Here is a 23,275-nt window from a genome sequence, read left to right as displayed (position 1 = left end):
ATATTTGGCAACTCTACCATGCCCCCAAGAGTATGTTTCTATTCATACAATTCAAATGGCAAACCATTTATGGCTTGATAACTCATTTATCCCTCCACAAGTATGTTTTTGTCCATGCTTTAGAATAACAAATTCTCCATGTTATTAATTTATGTGTTTTGTTCACACAATTCAATGGCAATCTGTTTATACCATGGCAACTCGTCTACGCCTCTGAATAAACCACCTTAAACATTATAATTAAATACACAACATCCATACAATAGACAACGTATTACAAGAAAATAAGTCTGTAATAACACATTTTCTACAACAGGCCCACAAATCCCTTGTAGAAAGAGCTCTTTACAATAGGCTTGCATGAACCATTGTAGAAAGGAATTCTTCTACAATAGGCCTGCATAGCCCATTGTAGAAAGGACTTTCTATAACAGGCCCACATGGCCCGTTATGGAATAGGGTTAAGTATATTTTTGGGAAAAGTTAAGTTTCCCGACAATTGTTTTCATCAAGTGGTGCGCGAAAAAGTTCATTACTGCTCCCAAACTTCGCACACATCAATCAACCAAAACACCCCTCTCTTTCTCTTGAATCCATATGAAATCGTAGCCCTTTCTAAGTCCAAGCACAATTTTTTTGGAGCTTCATCTTTTGCGAGTTTCACCTTTAGACGAAAATTACCCAAGTACGTATATATATATATATATATATATATATTTGGTTTTTATCTCTATTTTTCTCTGAACTCTCGTCTCTGTTCTTCTCCTCGATCTCTTTCTTCTCATCAATTTTCTTTTTTTTTTTTCATCTTTCACAGCATGGTGGATTAGTCTAACCCTCTCTAACACAGGTACTATTTTTTAACTTCCTCTTTGATCATCTCTGTGTTCCCTTAGCAATTTGTAGAGTCTCTCTCTCTGCAAATGTCACCATGTGCGGATAATTTCAATCAATCAACTGTCCATTGTCATTACTTTCTGGTGAGATGATTTTAGTTCATGTGTTTGTACGTATTTGGTTGATTTGATACTCATAATGAAAAATGATACCATTGCCTCTTGGAATAAGGATTTATTATCAATTGCCAAAAGAAAAAAAGGGGTATTTTTTTCTTTTTTATCAGAATAGAAATAGAAATTTTTGTTAATTCTTCAATTTTCTTGTAAGATTGCCTGTCTCAAAAGTTAATAAATGGTGATTACCTATCTCAATAGTTAATAAATAGGTGTTTTTGAAAGTTCCCTATAAAATATTGCTAGCTAAATGCAAGCTTTACCAGAATGAAAAAGCGAAAAAGGGGAAAAGAAAAATTAAAAAATAAGTTCCAATTTACATATAATCATGATAAGGCAACATTCTACTGTAAGAACATTTTGTAAACATGTTTTAGAAGCTCACAAGAAATATATTCTAAATTTAAACCATTACAAATAACCCCTTAAGGTTAGAATTTGGAGTGCAGATCCTGGTATTAGTAACCCAATCTAACAAAAGTCTCATTGATATAACCTTGGAAACCAATTCTCTGTTCCATGCCATGTTGAAAATGGCCACAGTTAGTAATTTGGATGATCCATATAACTCATAAAATACAACATTAAAATTGTCGTGTTGCCACTAATTTTCAACCGTTCTTAGTTTAAGAAATTTTAATAGTGATGGAGAAGGTTTTGTATTGTCAATTTCAATCACATTGAATAAGGGATTTCGTAATAATAATTAAAAATTGGTGGTGTATAGTGACCATAAATTACGGAACATATCTTTTTCTTCTTTACTTAAACAGAGTCCAGGTACAATTGGCCATTGTTATGTCACATTGAAAAAATATATTATGAAGACAGTGATAAACAGAAGGAGATTTGTGAATGCATATTTACAATCCTGTGAGTACTAATTTTGCTATGTAGTTTCTCCTATAAATAAAGGCCAGTAAGTGGGCTTCCGGGCGAGTCTAAAGGATAATGAATTGCATTACAAAAATTTTATGTCCACAATTTTTTTCTAAGTTACCCTTAAAATTGGCTAGAAACCTCTTCCCCCTCAAAGGGCTATCATTTTCTGAATGCTAAAAATTTTATTGGTGTCATCCATGTTGGATTGCCAATATTACTGAAATAACCTAGGTGTCATGGAACTAGGTTCATGACTTACTTGGTGCAGTAGGTTCATTAGCCCTTATTCTTTGGCATGATATTTCTGCCTTTGAAATCTTCTTAGTCTTCTTCTCATTTAATTTTCTTTTGTTCTGTTGTGAGCATCAAGTTTAGATGACCTAGAAAGCTTCAGTTGGACGCTTTCAGAAACCATGATAAAGCCACAGTTTCATTTTCATAGAACAATTTATATGAATTTTTTTTTTATCAGAACAATTTCATTTTCATAGAAAGCATGAAAATGGTTTAACAATAATTTATTTCTTACAGTAGTTGTAATACTATTTTTAACAACATACTGGATGTTATAATGCTTTTGGATGGCAAAATTTTGGTAATACACTTGACGACACTTCGGGGTTGACAACTATTTGGAGACAATTAACCATTCTGCAATATCCATTGTTTGTTTAGTATTCGCATGACTTTTTACTTGGTTGTTGATGCATTGCCATATAACAAGAGAACATAATGGGAGAACTAAAACAAAATATCTGAACTTCCTTGTTTGCTGTCTTGGAGTGGAACTCTAGATTGCTGGAACTTTGCCTTGGAGTAAATTTTTGACTCAGCTTACCCTTTAATCACTCATGTTATTTGATTGGCTTTCTGATAATGCATTCCAATTTCAATTTCCAAACAAGTACTTGCTAGTTGTTGAAGGTTTTGAACTTTTAATTAAAAAAAGAAAGATATCTTTTGAATTTAATTTAAAGGATCGAGACTTACGTTCAGTTCTAAGTTATATAAACCTAATAGTTATTTTTGCTCATCTTTCATTATTACTAATAATAATCCTATTTTCTCGAGTCCTTTGGCTGTTGCTTAATGATACAGACAACAACTTTTACTCACTACTATTTTTTGTATCTTGTCTATTTGTATTTCTGCCTTTGTTATGTAATTGGGATGCTTCTTCTGCCTTGTCATCGCTAGAAACCTTTTTCGTCTTTTAATGTTACACAATATTTTATACATGGTGTTGATTCTCTCTTTATCATTTCTTATTTATCTCAATGGCTCATTACAGGATGGTGAAAATTTTTGTCCTTTTGCTCGGCTGATTTAGCTGGTGAATCAAGGTAAGATATGAAGCAATCTAAACATTTATGGTGCAGTTTTTCAGAAAACTTAGTTTCTTTTTTCTGAATTGGCTTCAGTTCAGTTAAATTAGCAATCAGTCTTGCTAAAAACTAATTGAAATATAACAAGTTCAGAATTTGGCAGAGGTAAACAGTCTCTTTAGTCAAGAGACCGTTTTTAAGAGGGTATACCATTTATAATGTCTTTGACTAACAAAAATCTAGATACTGATTAGAAACTACTCAACATCATAGTCTGCCATTGCTCTTCTTTAGTGGGAAATTTGGTAACATCTTGATTGGATGCTTCATCTGCTTATTTCTGTGCATTTTGTCATTGGTGCTCACATATATATTCAGAATTTTTTTTTTTCTTCGAAAAATGCAATTGATGCAAGGTCTCTGACTATGCAGTGATTATATAGTATATGCATGTATTTAATTGAACATACTCATATTAGCTTATGAGTTTTCTGTGTTTGAGATTCAATTTTGATTAGTGGTAATAAATTTAGACTTAAATTTAATGCTAACTTTTTCAATTGGATTTTTTTTTTTAATTACTAACAAAAATGCAATTAGTAAAGTGGCCATAGTCTAGATATATAATCACAAAATGATCTATTTTTGACTCATGACGAACTTGGTTTGGGTTATTAATAACTTCTACTAGAGTTATTGAATAAGTCAGCAAGGAGCTATGGGGGATAAAGGCTGGATGCAACTTGATGACAGGTATAAAAGCTAAAACATTATACCTGTTATTTTTGTAAAAATTAAATGTTTTAAGTCTTCAATTGTAAAGCTTCATAAGATTATACAAATGGAGCAAAAAGATTTTTCGCTTGGGCTCGAGGTAATGCAAAGAATCGAGATACCATTTTATACTCTGTAAACTTTGTTTAAATTCACAATATCAACATTACTGTAAGGTGTACGAGCATATAGTGGAAAAGGGAATGGGTCTTTCATGGAGAGGAGGAATACACAAGTAGTAAATGAAGGCGATCAAGATTGTATGGAAATACCTGAAATGTATGAGATGTTCAGGGATGCATATTTTGGTGATGAAGACGACGCTTATAACAACCTTTACCCTAGCCAGACACAATATTGTCGGCTTTTGGCTCCCCCAGACCAGAGACTTCCCAAGGGTCACTGTGACGACCCTGGATTTTCGAACCCAGTGCGTCCTCTGATTACCCGAAGATGATCCGTGAATGGATCCAAAATACGAAAGCGAAGGACAAAACCAAGGTCTCTAGATATGTACGTCATCCCTAAGACACAAAGGTGGCTTCCCGAGTAGTCCCGAGAACGGAAGCAAGAAGAAAACAAGGGTTTTGAAACCTTACAAGAGATGGATCAATGGTAAAATGGTCATTTTATAGAGAAATGGATTCTATCAAGCATACCATTGGAAATAAAACAAAAAATTAATAAAGTTAGACTTAAGAATCACCTGATTCAGAGTCCGGATGGAAAAGATATGAAAATAAGAACAAAACGGCATTCTCCGATTTAGAGATACCGCGACCCTATCTTACTAAAACTGTAATAACTCTCACTACAATTGGAGTTTTGATGCTTGGTTGGTACCATTGGAAAGATAACTTCAAGGTCTTGAATTTAGACTCAAGAACAACCTGATTTGGACTAGAAATGAAGGAGTTATGGCTCTCTGAAGTTGATGTAACAAAGCTGTTCAAGAAAATCAAAAGGGGAAGGTTCCAGGGAGGATCAGCCGGCCGAACCCCAATCCTCAGCTGGCCGAAACGATGATTTTCCTAAAAATGGCTACTGGAATTGGTCTCGAATGGTCATCAGTCGGCTGATGACTGCTATCAGCCGACCGATGGACCTAGTAGCAGTAGAAAAAGCTGCTGCAATCCATGGGGAAGGTGCTTGGCTCAATCCTAAAGCTATGCATGCTTCCCATTTGATCCAGACTAGTTTCAAAACATTCCCTAGCCTCATGCAAGCATCTAAAACATGCTAAATCAAAATAAAGCTTTAAATGATATCCCAATGCATGAATTTTGCTTAAATTTTCATAAATCATCCAAAAATAGTTCAAAAATTGGAACTTAAGAGTTTTGTGAAATGTAAACATGCATGCATACGTAAAATGAATAAGTAGACGCGCTATAATGGCCTACGGCCTCATGGCATGTCATAAGCAAAATATGACCCTTTAACCCTTGAAATCCCATATATTCCATAAACAAACTATGAAGTTAAACTAGCATACATGTCATATAAATGTCTTTGGCCCTTGGCCTCATTATATATACATCCAAAGAATGTCAAAAGGTGCACTTAAGTGCACATTACATAGTTTGAACATTAAATACATGTTTTGTCAAAATAAACCAAAATGGAGCATGATATGCTAATAAGTGCATATTCTAACATAACAAAAATACTCCAAGTAGTCAAGCAATCTTAAGAGTGTTGTGCATCCCACAATAATGCTTCTTTACCTGAAAAACATCCGGTAACTTTAGGGTGAGTAAACAAGTTTACTCGTAGGGAATGAGCATGCATGAACCTACTTTATACAACTTTGCAATTTGATATAAATCAATTCATAATGTTCAACCGACATTAGAACTTCCAATACAATGCAATAAGATATAAATTCATAAAGTTATCAACTTGGAATTTAAATGCGAAATCAAACCAAAGTGGATATTTAGACATAACGCTGGATCAGACTGATACCATAGTTATTTTAGGATTACTAGCCCATGGGTAACCTCCCAATGTGCGCACTAGACTTGTAAAGGGACAATCCCCCGTACTAGAACCATGCCCTAACCGTAGTCATAACAACGACATCCTAAGTTTCTAAAATCAACAATTTGTGCAACAACACATATATATTAACATAAACATATATATACAATATGAGACCATCTACCATACACAAACCAATTATGGAAACACAATACATGCCCTAAGTTCACAACTACATTGGTATAAAGAATGTTGAATAATCATTATGCAACTTGTTACTTTTTATAACAATGTCCTTTAATATTAAGAACATAATCCCACAATTATAGTACAAGTCTAGAATCATGATTTAAACATGCAATTGGCATAAAATACATACCCAAATCATTAATACAACAAGGATAGAAACTAATTAAACAAAACAATTAATTTCTCTAGATTTCACTTCTCATCCAAACATGCTCAATTTAATATATGTTCAAGAATCTATCATGATCATTACCTATATCACTTCAAAACTTGATTTAAGTCATAAGGACATATAAATAAAAATTAATTAAATTAATTAATTAATTCTTCTATATTTCAAAACAATCCTAAATGATTTCAAATTAACATAAGTTATGAATCAAGTCATGACCTTTCCAAAAATTATGTCTTAGCTTAATTTCATGCAAGGTACCATTAACTATTAACTTAAAGATTTAGATTAAAGACATGTAGTTCATTTGTACCAAGTTATAAAATGTATAAAACATCAAAAACATAATTTAGAACACCCTCTACCTCAATAGAGAATTGAATCTCTATAAACCAAAGTAACCAAGCTTAAAATGGTAAACCAAACTAGGGTTTTGTAGAGGAGAGTGAGAGGAAGCAAAAGTATTTCAAGTTTATGGGTCTAAGGTGAGTGGAAGGAGGCCAAAATGAAGCTTAAAGCTTTAAACTAAGCTTTGTTTTAATGGTGGCTAGGTTAGGGTTTGAGAGGAAAGAGAAAAAATGAAATAACACATAAACCCTAAACTAAATGTGGTGAGATTCTCCACTCACTATGTGCTCTTGCACTACCTCTCACACACACACAATGCAAGATTAAATTAGGTGCCTACACTTGTCACTAATCCATGGCTCCTTCCTAGGCTTAATCGTAAGCCTACACTTGTCAACCATCCAAGCCAACAAATGCTCAAATCCTAGGCCAACAAGTGGGTGAATCTCCACCCTCCATGTGTTACAAGATTATGCTTCCAAGTCTTTCCAACCCAATGCCAACAAGTGGCACCATATGAGTGTGACACTTGTCACACTTTTCAAAAATTGCAAAAAGGTCCTTTTTAAAAATATTTTACAAATTAAATTACAAAATGGTCCCTAAGACGAAAAATAATTACTTTACATAATTATACTAAAACCCCAAAAGTTAAGAATATTTTCAAAAAGTTATGTATCTATGCTCTTTACAAGAAAAGTAAACATCTAGCATGCTTTTCTACAAAAGTAAAAATGTAGACATCATGGAAATTAAATATTATGGATGTATGTAAAGTCGGACTCAAATCCGAGCACAAAAAGTGAGGTTATGCAATGAAAACTATAAATAGAAAAAGACGAAATAGGGAAAAAGACAAAACTGGAAAGAAAAGAAAAATGCCGAAAAAAGGGAAGGAGGGAAAAGTCCGGGTCATTACAGTCACCCATCTTGGTACTACCCCAGGTTAAACACGCTTAAGTCTGGAGTTCTGGTGGGTTCATGGGCATCATGGCTTTAAAATGCGTTATGTCATAGAAGGGTGTTAAATCCACATATAGCACTTGCCCCTTCCACACCCAGGCGATGTGGGATTGTGCACTTGTAGCTCGCCTAATGTGGTAGCATACTGGTGCTACTTGCACACGCTTACACACACCTGCCTACAAGGTCGCCACAATCACCCCCCCTTTAGGCCCAACGTCCCTTTTGGCTACACTTTCGGCTAGATCAGGCTCTGATACCATTTGTAACAACCTTTACTCTAGCCAGACATAATATTGTCTGCTTTTGGCTTCCCCAGGCCAGAGACTTCCTAGGGGTTATCCATCTTGGTACTACTACAGGTTAAACACGCTTAACTCTGGAGTTCTAATGGGTTCACGACCATCACGGCTTTAAAACACGTTGTGTCATAGAAGGGTGTTAAATCTATATATAGCACTTGCCCCTTCCATACCCAGGCGATGTAGGATTGTTCATCTTTAGCTCGCCCAGTGTGGTAGCTTACTGCTCCCACCTGTACACGCTTACACACACCTGCCCATAAGGTCGCCATAATATTGTCCACTTTTGGCTCACCCAGAGCCTGATACCTTTTGAAAAAGAAATGGTATTAGAGCCTGACCAAGCCAAAAGTGTGGCCAACGGGGGACGTTGGGCCCAAAGAGGGGTAATTGTGGTGACCTTGTGAGCAGGTGTGTGTAAACGTGTGCAGGTGACACCAGTAGGCTACCACACTGGGCAAGCTATAGGTGTACAATCTCACATCGCCTGGGTGTGGAGGGGGTAAGTGCTATATGTAGATTTAACACCCTTCTATGAACAATGCGTTTTAAAGCCGCGATGGCTGTAAACCTATCAGAATTCCAGAGTTAAATGTGTTTAACTTGTAGTAGTACCAGGATGGGTGACCCTTGGGAAGTCTTTGATCTGAGGGAGCCTAAAAAGGACAATATTGTGTCTGGTTAGGGTGAAGGTTGTTACAACGCTGCTACAGAGCATATTGAAGGAAGTAAAGAGGGTGACTTTAAAGAGGCATTGGAACATGTTGAAACTCCTTTATATATAGATTGTGCGACATTTTACAATTATGTTAGCAACTGTTGCTTTATATTTGCATAAAGCTGCTTATAATTTATTTGACACCGGATATGATGAGCTTCTTAAAATTCTTCGTTTTATGCTTCCACCAGATAACCAGCCTTTTTAAGGAATGTCTGAAACAAAGAAGCTATTGAAGACATTTGATTTGGGGTATGAAAAAATATATGCTTGCATTAAAGATTGTTGTTTGTTTAGAAAATAAAATGAGGACATGAATGCATGTCCAAAATGTGGTTATTCAAGGTGAAAAATGAACACACAGAATAGTAGGGTTTGAGAAAGGGTTCCGGCTATGGTGTTATGGTACTTTCCAATAGTACAAATATTTAGGCGTTTGTTTTGATCGATTGAAACAACCCGCTCGAGTTGCATCCTTAGCACCTGATCATGTTTGAAAAAAAATGAATGTGACGACCCTGGTTTTTAGGCTAGCGTGTCCTGTGATGAACCGAAGATTGACCCGATTATGGATCCGATATGCGAAAGCGAAAACAAAAAACAAGACTCTAAGAAGTCAAAATGACCTTTCATGAGGTCGTGGAACTTAATAAGAACTGATGCAGAAACAAAAGATCAAAAATATGACAAATAAACTCCTAGGGGCAAAATAGTCATTTTTAAAAAATGTGGATTCGGGTGCCACTGAGCACACCGCTAGAAAGACAACAAAAAAATAATCAGGATGGACTCAATAATCGCATGATTCAGAGTCCGGACGAAGGAGAAAAGGCCTGACGAAGAAAAACGAGCACTTAAGGCTAAAAGGGTAAACTGGTAATTATCCAGGAAGATCCGGGTGCAACCGAGCACACAGTTGGAAAGACAGCGAAAAATTAGTCAAGTTCAAAAAAAAGTTCACTCGATTTGGAGTCCGGATGAGGGAGAAATGAGGGTTTGAAGTTGAGACGTCGCGGTGGCCCGACGAAGGCCATGGCACACACGGCGCCCATGCACGAGCCCACCGGTGCCCATGTCGGTGCCCAATGGCATGCACAAGCTGACAGCAAGAAAAAAAAAGTGAGATTCCAGAACTGAGACTTGAAACGGAGGCCAAGATGAGTTTTTCTGGAAAAACACGAAGAAGAAACCCTCCCTAAAATCGAGTTTTCTACCCGACATTGCAGACGGAATCGAAAAAAATTTACTGTGAAATCCCCAAAATGCCCCTAGATCAGAACTGGACAAAAGGGCAAAAAGTTGCTATAGGATCTGTCTACATCTGAGATAAAAAACGGGTAAGAAGATCAATTTTTCTGGAAAAACACAAAGAAGAAACCCCCCTCAAAATTGAATTTTCTACGTGACTCGCAAGAGAATTAAAAACAAAAAATGCAATATAGAATGCCCGAAATGCCCCTCCATGAAATCTGGTCATGGAGGTCCAAAAAGTTGCTAAATAAAAAAAATAGAAAGCTGAACTTTGCGATGGATTTGCGATACCAAGATGACATTTTCTGGAAAAACACGAAAAAAAACCCCTCCCCACCCCCCCGCCCCCCTTAAAATCATGTTTTCTAAGTGACCATGTCAAGAACGGAATTTATTTCCTGAAGGAAAACCCCTAAGTGCCCTAAAATCAGATTATGCAACAAAACTTCAAAATGAGTCCATAGGAAGCTCAAAACACAAACGATAAGGTTTTGCCCGGAAACGACCATGCACGCAAAAGTAACTTACCTATTTGGACGTGCTACAATAGTCCACGACTTAAAAATACAACCGATACAAAATCCGACCCCCTAACGGGCAAAAAGGCAAAAATGGAACTTGGAATGAAAACTCGGAATCCAAAAATACAAAATAGGATCAAATGACCGTTTGGCCCTTGGCCACACTTCAAACATGATTTATAAGACCCTATGAAAGAATGAAAACGGAATTTTCACACCTGATGCAACCATGGTGAGGCAATGACTTGGCGTTTTTCAATATTTTCCTAATATCTCCAGAATTTAGAAGTTACAAAAAATTCAATATACCTGTCAATGGCCTCCGGCCTTATCTCATACATATTGCATACATTGAAAGGAGTGCACTTAAGTACACATTACATACATGGAATCAAAGAATATAAGTTTTACATATAAGTCTACAAAATGACATTTCATGCTAACATTTACATGAAATGGAAACTTGAAAGCTACACGACATCCAAGGAATGCTAAGCATCACGAACCAAGTCTTCTTACCTGAAATATGCCCTAGTAAGTAGGGGTGAGCAACATAAAGCTACTCGTAGGAGATGAGCATGCATCGACCTAACATTTTACAATTTTATCACCTTAAGGTGAAACATGTCAAAGGGGCTCATGCCACCTAACGTCTATGTCAAAGTGAGACTCAGGGCGCATCCTAAGCTCTCATCGAGCATAAGCAACAAGAATCATGATGCATATACACATATGAAACAAGTCAAGTTTGGGATAGTGTAAAGAACACGATAAGAAAGATACTTGAATACAGATCAACATGACAAGTTTACCATTTTCCATGAATCATATTATCTATGCAATTGAACAAGGTTAGGGACAATCCATACAACACGACACGAAAACAATGGAATATAAGGATCACATTATCAATGCAATTTACATGATTGGAATTAAACCAATTAACACGATGAGAATTATACACGGAATCAAGAACAAGGCATAATATCTATGCAAGTATACAAGGATGGAACATTCCTTATAACATAACACTAAGTATGCTCAGACATATGTTAACAAGAATTACATTATCGATGCAATTAACATGACAAGGAGTATACTTGAAATCACGAATGGGGCATAATATCTGTGCAATGAAACACTGTTGGAGCATTTCACATAACATGACAAGTTTAAATCTTCAAGGAATAACAACTTGAAATTTAAAGAGTGAAACCAACCAATGTGGAAACTCGGATATCGCCCGGATTAAAACCGTACTCTTGAGATCTCTTTAGGGTTACTGACCCATGTGTATCTTTCCCCTAGTGCGCACTATAGTTGTAAGAGGACATTCCTCCGTATTAGAACCAAGTCCTAGCCATGTCAATTCTTGATTGATATCCCAAGTCCCAAAATCAACAAGTTGTGCAAGTCAAGATTGTATCAAATACAAGAAATGTATTAATCACATTTCATGCACAGCCAAGATTTTGGAACATACAAGTCATGCTCTAAGTACTCAACTATGATGGTAAGTGAAATGTCAAGAAATCACAGTGTGCAACTATATAGACAACCACCATGATATATAGTGCTTGGAATTCATTGAAAAAAATATACCACAAGTATAAGATACATAATTCAATTACCTTCTAAGCAACACGTGTGTAATTAAACCATTTCAAGATAAGTGCATGTTCATTAAATACGTTAATGAAGCCTAGATACAAGGGGTCATGATTATATCGATGGGAGCATAAAAAGGGAACTTAATCTACTCAAGGGATCAAGTTATCAAGATTTCAAGATAAGTTCAAGTGTTCTATAACAAGGCATGTCAAGGATTATGTCAAGGCCAAGTTCAATGTCAAGTTACAAGTTCATTTCATACAAGATGCAACCATGTGAATTAAGTTCCATACAAAGGAATTAATTAAATATAAGTTTCAAAACTTATCCGATTATTCTTGATTTGATACACGTGAAAAAACTTGTCAAGGAAATCATGAATACAAGGTTATAAACTTAATCTAGTTCATGGAATCATTAAATGGATTTTAATTAATTCATTTAATTAAAATCTCTAGATTTTAAAAGTCATTCAAGTGACCTCAATTTAATGTATGTTATACAACATGTCAAGACTTGTTTTAAAAACATAATACAAGTGAATTACATGCAAGATACGACCATGAGTATTAAACTTTAATACTAGAAAAATAATAAATGATAGATTTAAAAACCTAATCAAATATTCTAGATTTAATATATATGAAACTAGATGACATATACATCATGAATATCAAGTCGAAAATTAAATGGAGTAAATAGTACACTTGGGGCAAATTAATTAATCAATTAATTAAATATTCTCTAGAGTTTTAAACAATTCCGATTACTCCTAATTTAATTTATGTTGATGAGCATGCTAGGGCCTAATATAATATGCTGACACATATTGATTTCAAACTAGGTAAGGCCATGTGAATTAATCTTTCACTAAAGATAAATATTAAATAAAATCTTTAATACTTATTCAAATGTTCCAAATTTAATACACGACAATGAGCATATCAAGGGGCAATATAATATTATGTTACATGTTTAAACCAAGTCATGAGCAACCGGGAAAATCGGATCTCGTACAAGAAAAATAAATAATAAAATCTCTAGATTTTATATTTAATCATGCCAACAAGTTGTATAAACATCACAAACATGCTATATAACAAGAATTTAAACATAGAACATCCCCTACCTCAATTTGAGATGAAAATCTCAAATCCCTACTGAAACGAAAGTGCTCCGAATCTGACGATACCGAGAGATTTTGTCGGGGACTACATCGGGAACAAGAATCCGCAAGAAGCCCCATGAAAATCCAAACTTGACTTCAAACCCAAACTCAAGAAATGGTCGGAAATGGATTCTAATAAAGGTAAAAGGTGCGCGGCGTCAAGACAAGCATTAAACGTTAAGGCCGAAGACTTTTCATCAAAGAAAAGTGAATCAAAAGAGGAGAGAGAAGATGGCAGTCATGGACGGTTGTGGGATCTGGTCTAGAACGTGTGGGGAAGAAGAGGAAAATTATGTTTTAATTTTTCAAACCCCTTATTTATAGAAAATCACAAAAAGTGCCCCAAAAGGGCCCCGCCGGGTTTGGAAAAGTGGATTTTGAGTAAACGCACTCAAACAGCAAAACTCTATGAATGAAAAAGATTCAAAATGAGAAAATATGAATAACGGAAGAAACGGCGTCGAAAACCGAGTCCCGAACAGAAAGTTATGCCCTGAACAAGTTCGGCGGCAACCGGGGCTAGAAATCCCTAAAACTGGAGAAAACGACCAGAAGGAAATTTTAAGAGTTCGCGACTCGATGAAATGTGAAAATGAATCCCGTACGAGGATCCAGGCTCCAGAAGAGATATTTTGCAATAACTTTCGTTAATTGCACGATGGCCCCTACAAAAAGGGTTAACTGCGAAACTGCCCAGAATGAAAATATCTTCTTAGATATCCCTGAAATAAAATATTTTCAAAAGATATTTATGAAAAACACCTCAAGAAATGAAAAAGATTCTGAAGAATTGTGCATCCATACCCCTATGGGCACCGGGAGCAACCAGAGTACTCTCTTGCAAAAGTAAAGATACGTATTTCGAGGAAACCACTGAAGATGAAGGCATGTGAAGTCAAAAACCAACTCTGAGCATGAGAAGTGAGGTTGTGCCAATAATGTGACAAACGGGGAAAAGACATAATAGGGAAAAAAACGAAAGGCGCATAGTGTCAAAAAAGTGAAAATGCAGAAATGACTCGATCCTCAAAGAAAGTGGTCAATCTACGGAAAAGAGTCTCGGAAACCATTTCCGAGCACTCGAGATGACACTAAGCGACAAGGAACAGAGCTCAGAAAAGAAAATTAAACAGAAAAAATTTATCTGTAAAATTTCAGGAAAAAGGAAAGGGAGGTAAATGACCGGGTCGTTACAATGAAATTATTTTATTGAATTTACCACTATAGCCTTTCACATTTAAAAGAAAAATATATAAGTAATAAGTATTAAGACAAGTATAAAAATTGTGCTGACATCACTCCAGGTAAGGTTATAATTTGAATCCTTAAAAAAGGTTAAGGAGAATAAAAAAATTCCCTAGCTAGGACTCATACATAAAAAGTAAGGGCAAAATGGGTGATATAATAAAAGTTTCATTAAACTTGGTAACATTTTCCTCCTATTTGCCCCCATTTTTGGGAAGGTAACTAAATTATTCAACATAACTAATTTGTACCCCTAAAACCAGGGATTGCAAAACACCCTGCATCCTTTATTATAATATTACAATTATAATTTATTTTACATAAAAAATATTAAGTATATGTAATGACCCGGTCATTTTCTTCCTTATCCTTTTTCCTCAAATTTTGTGGATAAATTTTTTTTCCAATGTCTTTTCTTTTCTGTGGATGGTTTTTCGTCACTTAGTGTCGTCTTGAGTGCTAGGAAATGGTTTCTGAGACTCTTTTCCGTAGATTGACAACTTCATTTGAGGACTGAGTCATTTCCAAAATTTTCGTTTTTCGATACTATTCACTTTTTGTCTTTATTCCTATTTCGTCCTTTTCCCTATTTCGTCTTTTCCCCGTCTATCACTTCGTTGGCAAAACCTCACTTCTTGTGCTCGGAATTGGTTTTTGACTTCACGTATCTTTATCTTAAGTGGTTTCCACGAAAAAAGTATCTCTTAGAAGTCCCTTCGTACTACCATGTTGTCTTTTTTCTGTACCTTAATTTGATACATGATTATCTTGGAGTTCTTTTGGGGGTTGTTTTTGGATCGGTATGATGGTTCATCAAGAGAAATGCTTATGGTTGTTGTCTTCCGTTCCTTTGTCTGGCGTTGGGTTCTGTGAGTGACCTTTGACTTGTCGTGTGGCCGTGCGGTCATTTTTCTTTTGAGAGGTTGTCCTGTCGTAAGTACATGGGTGCGAATGACATTGGTTTGCGTCTTGTCTTCTAGTTTTGGAATTGCTCTCGTAGCATGTCATAGGGTACTCGGAGATGTACTCAGTAGTTATCCTAATTTCGCCTTTTGTTTTGTTGGGGCTGGATTTCGGGGACAAAATCCCTTTAAGGTGGGAAGGTTGTAATGACCCGGTCATTTTCTTCCTTTTTATTTTTCCTCAAATTTTTCGGATAAATTTTTTTTCCGTTGTCTTTTCTTTTCTGAGGATGGTTTTTCGTCACTTAGTGTCGTCTTGAGTGCTCGGAAATGGTTTCTGAGACTCATTTCCGTGGATTGACAACTTCCTTTGAGGACCGAGTCATTTCCACAATTTTTGTTTTTCGACACTATTCATTTTTTGTCCTTATTCCTATTTCGTCCTTTTTCCTATTTCATCTTTTCTCTGTTTGTCAGTTTGTTGGCAAAACCTCACTTCTTGTGCTCGGAGTTGGTTTTTGACTTCACGTATCTTTATCGTAAGTGGTTTCCACGAAATACGTATCTTTACTTTTGTAGGAAAGTATTCTGGTTACTCCCGGTGTCCATAGGGGCACGGATGCATAATTCTTTGAAATTAATTTCTTTTCTTGGGGTGTTTTTCGTAAATATCTTTTGAAGATATTTTATTTCAGGGGTATCTAAGAAAATATCTTTTAGAAGATATTTTCATTCTGGGGCAGTTTTGCAGTTAACCCTTTTTGTGGGGCCCTTGTGCAATTAATGAAAGTTGTTGCAAATTATCTTGTTTTGAGCCTGGATCCTCGTATATGATTCATTTTCACTTTTTGTCAAGTTGTAAACTCTTACAAGTCCCTTCTGGTCGATGTTTCCAATTTCAGGATTTCTGGCCCTAGTTTGCGCCAAACTTGTTTGGGGCATAACTTTCTGCTCGAGACTCAGTTTTTGACGCCGTTTCTTCCGTTATTCTTATTTTCTCATTTTAAATCTTTTTTATTCATAGAGTTTCATCATTTGGGTGCGTCTGCTCAAATTTCACTTTTCCGGACACGGAGGGGCCTTTTCGGGGCACTTTTTGAGATTTTTATAAAAGGGGGATGAGATATTTTATTTTTTCATTTTCCCCACTCTCTTGCACGACCTGAAGCTTCCATGGCAGCCCAAGGGAAGCTGCTACCTTCTCTCTCGTCATTTAAACTTCATTTCTTTGTCAGAACATAGTAGAGCCTTTGCGTTTTGTGTTTGTGTTGACTACGCACTTCTTTCACCCTTATTAGAACTCATTTCTGGTTAAATTTTGAGTTTGGTTTTGAAGTCAAGTTGTGATTTTCATGGGTCCTCTTTGGAGTTTATCGTTCATGGCGTTGTCCCCGACGAAACCCCGAAGCGTTGTCGGATTCGGAGCCGTTTCGTTTTGATGGCTTTTGAGATTTTCATCTCAAATTGAGGTGGGGGGTGTCTTAGGTTTATATTATTGTTGTATTGATTGTTTTATAAGCATATACAACTTGTGAGCATGCCTTGTTTAAGTTTTTATAATTTAATTTAATTATTTTCTTTGTTTAAGATTTAATTCTCATGATGCTAGGTAACTTAAAATTAAATTGTGGCATGTTAGAAATTTAGGCCTTGGTATGGTGGTTGATATATATTAAATTGGGGTTATTTGAATAAGAATTGCAAATTTTATTTAATATTTATCTTTTGCGAAAGTTTCATTCACCTAGTTCTATCAAGATTGGAATCAACTTGTAATGTGATATTAAAGTAGGCCTTGGTGAGTTCTTTAACATATATTAAATTGAGGACATTTAGATATGTTTGAAAATCTAGAGAAAAATTAATTAATGAGCTTTATTAATTTTATTTTGAGTGTGTTGGTCACTTAAATTGATATTGAAGATAATAGGTTGATAATCCCTTGAAATGTGGTCTGTTTAATCACCTTGTGAGCATGTTACTAATTTGATGTAGAGTTAGTACTTGAGACATCTTGAAATGGTAATTGGACTTAGCATGATATAGAATATCATTGACTTACATATCTTGTTTAGATATATCCTGTGTAGGTGTATAGCTTGTTAGAATATTACAATTGTTTATTTCGGAAGCTAGTTACTAAATTCGGACTTATTTAGTACTTGTGGCTTATTGTGGTAATGTGGTTCAATTATTGTAAAATATTATTGTTTTGGTGTATAAATTGCATATTGAAGGCTTAACATGTTATATACTATTTAGACTTGAATTCTAGGACATGGTTTGTGTGGATTCAACCTTATTTGTGCATGGAAGATGGCTTTATGCAATAGTGAATTTGGTATATGTTTGGTCTAACTTATTGATTTTTGTATAAGTTTTGGACTTATTGATTTTGGTAAGCTTGTAAGGACATATTTCACGTGATGGCTAGGGTTTGGCTCTAGTACGGAGACAAAAGTCTTCTAAGTCATAAGTACGCACTAGGTAGTACCTTGTGGGTCGTAATTGCCCGAAATAACTTATGCATGTGCGCACTTGGTAGTACCTTGTGGGTTATAATTACCCGGAAACACTTGCTTGGTCTAGTGACCACATGTCCTAGTCTTTCTACTTTGATTTCGCATTCAATTTCAAGTTGTTAATCATGAATTACTTGTGGCTTGAGAATGAATGCTTGCTTTGGATAGTTGAATCTTACTTAGCATACTTGAAACTGTATACTTGTTTTGTGCATTTAGATCTCATGTTGTGTATTTGAACTTGTATGTTTGCTCTGTGAGTTTAGATTTAGTATGCTTGTGCCGTGTATACTTGTTTTAGGCGTATCTGTCTTAGCTTAGTATACTTGTGTCGGTATACTTGATTTACGAGATTTTCATATAAAATGTATACTTGTGTAAATATGCTTAGACATTGCATGATTTGTCTTAATGTGGTTTAGTATACTTGGAAATGTATGCTTGTATGTTGTATAACATGTTTAATATTGTTTAGTATACTTGAGCATGTATACTTGTATGCGGTTGTTCACTTTAAATTGCATGAGTAGCTTAGGATGATCCCTGAGTCTCATTCGGCATAGACGTTAGGTGACATGAGCCTCTTTGACATGTTTCACCTTAAGGTGATATAATTGTAAAACGTTAGGTCGATGCGTGTTTATCTCCTATGAGTAGCTTTATGTTACTCACCCACGTAGTGGGGACATTTTTCAGGTACCGGGATCAAGATTCGGGATTCACATCTTGCTTGGATTATTTGTTGACTTGAAGTTCTCATTTCTTGTAAATGTTGGCTTGAAATGCCATTTATAGCTTTATATGTCAAAATGTGTAAATTTGATTCTATTTTTGTAATGTGTACATAAGTACACTCTTTACGATGTATTTGACATGTATGAGATGAGGCCATAGGCCAATGACATCTAATTTGTATCCTATGTAACTTTTAACTTCATGAAATATTATGAAAATATTGAAAAATGTCGAGTCATTGCTTCACTAAGCTTGCATCGGGTGTGGGAATTCCATTTTTATTTTTTCATAGGGTCTCATTAATCATGTATGAAGTGCCAAGGGCCAAACGGTAATTTGAAATCATTTGTTAATTTTGGTTTTCAAATTTCCCTTTTCTTGTTCAACTTTGCCTTTTTGCTCGTTGGGGGGTCGGATTTTGCATCGGTGGTATTTTTAAGCCATGGACCATTGTAGCACGTCCTAATAGGTAAGTTACGTTTGCGTACATGATCGTTTTCAAGAAAAACCTATTCCTTGGCAATTTGAGCCTCTTAGGAACTTATTTTGAGGTTTTGTTGCATAATCTGATCTAGAGGTATTCTAGACCTTTCACATCAGTTTTATTTTCTCTTTTCGACATGGTCGATTAGAAAACGTGATTTTAGGGAGGGTTTCTTCTTCGTGTTTTTCCAGAAAACATTGTCTTGGTACCGGAAATCCCTCGTGAAGTTTTAGCTTCTAGTTTTCATTTTAGCAGCTTTTTAGCTCTTTTGAACAGATTTCTTGGGAGGGCATTTTGGCCATTTTACAGTGAGTTTTTTTTGAATTCTCTCGCGAGTCATGTAGAAAACTCAATTTTTAGGGGGTTTGTGTTTTTGCAAAAAAATTCATCTAGACTTACAAATTCAGCCTCTATTCTGGATTTTTCTGAAATAAAAACCACACAGCAGCTTTATGGGTTGTTGCCAGCCATGTGTGCACCCAGTGCGCGTGCAACGTGCATGGCCGCGTGCATGGGCGTGCGCATGGGGCTGTTATTGCCCCTCGTCGGGCCGCCGCGACGTCAATTTTTGTTTTGGGCTTTTCTCCTTCGTCTGGACTCTGATTCAAGTGAATATTTTTTTGAACTTGACTAATTTTTCGCTGTCTTTCCAACGGTGTGCTCGGTTGCACCCGATTCTTCCTAGATAATTACCAGTTTACCCTTTTTTTTCTTAAGTGCTCGTTTTTTTTCGTCATGCCGTTTCTCTTTCGTCCGGACTCCGAATTATGTGATTCTTGAGTCCAACTTGATTAGTTTTTCGTTGTCCTTCCAGCGGTGTGCTCGATGGCATCCGAATTTACAGTTTTTAGAAATGACTATTTTGCCCCTGGGGGCTTATTCGTCATATTTTCGATCTTTTGCTTCCGCATTAGTTCTTGTTGAGTTCCACGACCTCATGGAAGGTCACTTTGACTTCTTAGAGTCTTGTTTTCTGTTTTCGATTCTGCATTCGGATCCGTTATCGGATCATCCTTTCGGTTCATCACTGACGCACTGGCCTAAATACCAGGGCTATCACAGGTGGTATCAGAGCTCCCAGGTTTGAATACCTTGGGACGACGGGTTTTGGTTGCATATCACATTTCTGTTGCTTTGTTTTACGCGTTAATATGCTTCATGATAACATGTTTTGGCTTGATAACATGTTTATGTACTTACGTGCTGTATGTGTTATGCTATCTGTTTAGCTTGTTTTGATTCTAATGTAAAGAGCATGACATATGATGTATGCTAGATTAGATTTGTATATGCATGACTGTGTTGCATTTTTGGCATGACACATGATTGGTCATTGAGGCATGAGTTGAGGTTGATGGTGATTGTAGTCACAGTTTCATTGTAGTTTTGGTTGTTGTTGACCTAGAGTTAACTTTGGATAGGTGGAGAGACACTTTTTGTTTAGGCTCTCGTGGGGTGAGCCATTAGGCACGACCGTAGTACTGGATTTCTTGATTTTGGGCCATGATTAGGTTTTGGAACTTTTGGGCACCTTGGGTGTTTTGGAAGGTTCCTCTGAGGTTGCAATTTTCGTGGGTGGCTACGTTGTGGGAGGGTGCATGGCACTGTCATGCTACCGTGCTGGCTAGCTACGAGCGCAGTTCGGCTGGAATCAGCTTTGGCTTTTGTTTTGATATGCGTTGTCCTTTTGATCGATGATGATGATGTTGTGTTGGGGATCAGTCATAGTGATTGATTTGGTTGTTATTGGTATGTCAATAGTTGCCGCTTTTGGGATCAAGTCAATTGATTGACGTTTGGGGTTGGTGAGAGCATTGCACCGTTAGTGTCACTTGTAGTGTCACCTTTAGATTTGGAGATGGATTGTTAGAGTTTTACCAGTGTGGTAAGGGCTCACGTTGTTTTGAGACAGGTTGTTGCCACATTTGTTTTGTCTTGAGCTATCCATTTCTTTTAGGTGGGAAGAATGTTTCCTTTTCGTGTTCGTCGTGTTGACACTTGTAGGGGGGATAGGGTTCTCACCTTTTCTTGGTCTGTGTTTGGGACTTCACAAGGAGTGAGTCTCTTCTCTTCGTTGCCTTGTGTACGGTTTGGGGTTGGTTGGTCTGTGAGGATCATTGTTGTCGTTTTGAGTCCTTGGTGAGGATTTGGTGGATTTTGGTCGACTTACTTCCATGGAGGGGGTGAAGTCTTTGACCTTATTGTCTTTCTTTCAGAGATGGGGTTGTGGTGCTCAAAGCGAACTGATTTGTGTGAGATCATTTTCGGGGACTTGTGTCCAATTGATTGAGGATTTGGTAGATTCATGAGGTGAGTTCGATACTCTTTTGAGAATGTCTTTTGGAGACTTGCTTTGGTTTTTGGAGACCTGGATGTGGTTGACTCTTAGGAGAGGTTTTGAAAGATCACTGTTGGATTTGGCTTGTTTATGGAGTTTTCTCGTCCTAGTTATGGTTAGGCGTAGTTTTGAGGAATTGTTGTTCCAGTGATTGACTGTGGATTGAAATTAAAGGATTTTGATTTAGCTTGGTGATGCCAAGCACGGTTTTGAGAGATTCATTTTGTGACTTTAGTTGTCAGGACTTGATGTGTGTATCGCTTAGTGGACTTGTATTTCGGGGATTTAGTTATCCGTTATAGGGATTTTGATCCGATGTTTGATTTCGGTGTGGTTTTATAGTTGATCTGTTTCAGGATGATATCTAGAATTTCGAGACATTGGAGTAGTTGGTTCTGTGGTATTGAGGATTTAAAGCCTTAAGCGTAGCGGTGCCTGTGACATTGTTATCAGAGCTTTGGGATTTGCTATCCCAACTCTCACAAGATGCCTGGTTTCCATAGTACTTTTGGTAATGATGATTCACGACATTGATGTCATTGGTATCGAAAGGTTTCATGGGTAGACTTAGTGGGGGACAGGTTATGAACAAGTGCCTTATACTGTCATGTTACCGTACAAAGTTTTCTATTGTGGGCGAGTGCTAGTTGCCGTCGATGCTACCTTACTGACGAGTAAGTGTGGGCGGGCACTAGGTACTATCGTTGCTACCACACATTTGAGTACGTTGTGGGCGGGTTCTGGTCGCTATTCGTACTACCATGTTGTCTTTGTTCTGTACCTTGATTTGATACGTGATTATCTTAGAGTTCTTTTGGGGGTCGTTTTTGGATCGGTATGATGGTTCATCAGGAGAAATGCTTACGGTTGTTATCTTCCATTCCTTTGTCTGGCGTTGGATTCTGTGAGTGACCTTTGACTTGTCATGTGGCCGTGCGGTCATTTTTCTTTTTAGAGGTTGTCCTGTCGTAAGCACGTAGGTGCGAATGGCATTGGTTTGCGTCTTGTCTTCTAGTTTTGGAATTGCTCTCGTAGCATGTCGTGGGGTACTTGGAGATGTACTCAGTAGTTATCTTAGTTTCGTCTTTTGTTTTGTTGGGGCTGGATTTCGGGAACGAAATCTCTTTAAGGTGGGAAGGTTGTAATGACCCGGTTATTTTCTTCCTTTTCATTTTTCCTCAAATTTTGCGGATAAATTTTTTTTTCCGTTGTCTTTTCTTTTCTGTGGATGGTTTTTCGTCACTTACTGTCGTCTTGAGTGCTCGGAAATGGTTTCTGAGACTTTTTTCCGTGGATTGACAACTTCCTTTGAGGGCCGAGTCAAATCCACAATTTTCGTTTTTCGACACTATTCACTTTTTGTCCTTATTCCTATTTCGTCCTTTTCCCTATTTCGACTTTCCCCCGTTTGTCACTTTGTTGGCAAATGCTCACTTCTTGTGCTCGGAGTTGGTTTTTGACTCCACGTATCTTTATCTTGAATGGTTTTCACGAAATACGTATCTTTACTTTTGTAGGAAGGTACTCTGGTTGCTCCCGGTGTCCATAGGGCATGGATGTATAATTCTTTGAAATTAATTTCTTTTCGTGGGGTGTTTTTTGAAAATATCGTTTGAAGATATTTTATTTCAGGGGTATCTAAGAAAATATCTTTTGGAAGATATTTTCATTCTGGGGCAGTTTTGCAGTTAACCCTTTTTGTGAGGGCCATTGTGCAATTAATGAAAGTTGTTGTAAATTATCCTCTTTTGAGCCTGGATCCTTGTACA

General features: G+C 36.7%; 1 long non-coding RNA gene across 1 annotated transcript; it reads left to right on the top strand.

The window, feature by feature from the left end:
* The first annotated feature begins 504 nt into the window (after positions 1-504).
* LOC132311354 (uncharacterized) lies at positions 505-18,925 on the top strand. The gene is made up of 4 exons (XR_009482940.1): positions 505-685; positions 818-850; positions 3,187-3,238; positions 18,646-18,925. It is a non-coding gene; the product is annotated as an uncharacterized LOC132311354 (long non-coding RNA).
* Positions 18,926-23,275: the final 4,350 nt, after the last annotated feature.

Source organism: Cornus florida, unplaced genomic scaffold (genome assembly GCF_030987335.1).
Source record: "Cornus florida cultivar Cherokee Brave unplaced genomic scaffold, ASM3098733v1 CherokeeBrave_3.0.0_Hap2_Chr06, whole genome shotgun sequence".
Lineage (NCBI taxonomy): Eukaryota > Viridiplantae > Streptophyta > Magnoliopsida > Cornales > Cornaceae > Cornus > Cornus florida.
This window is presented reverse-complemented; position numbering and strand designations above follow the sequence as displayed.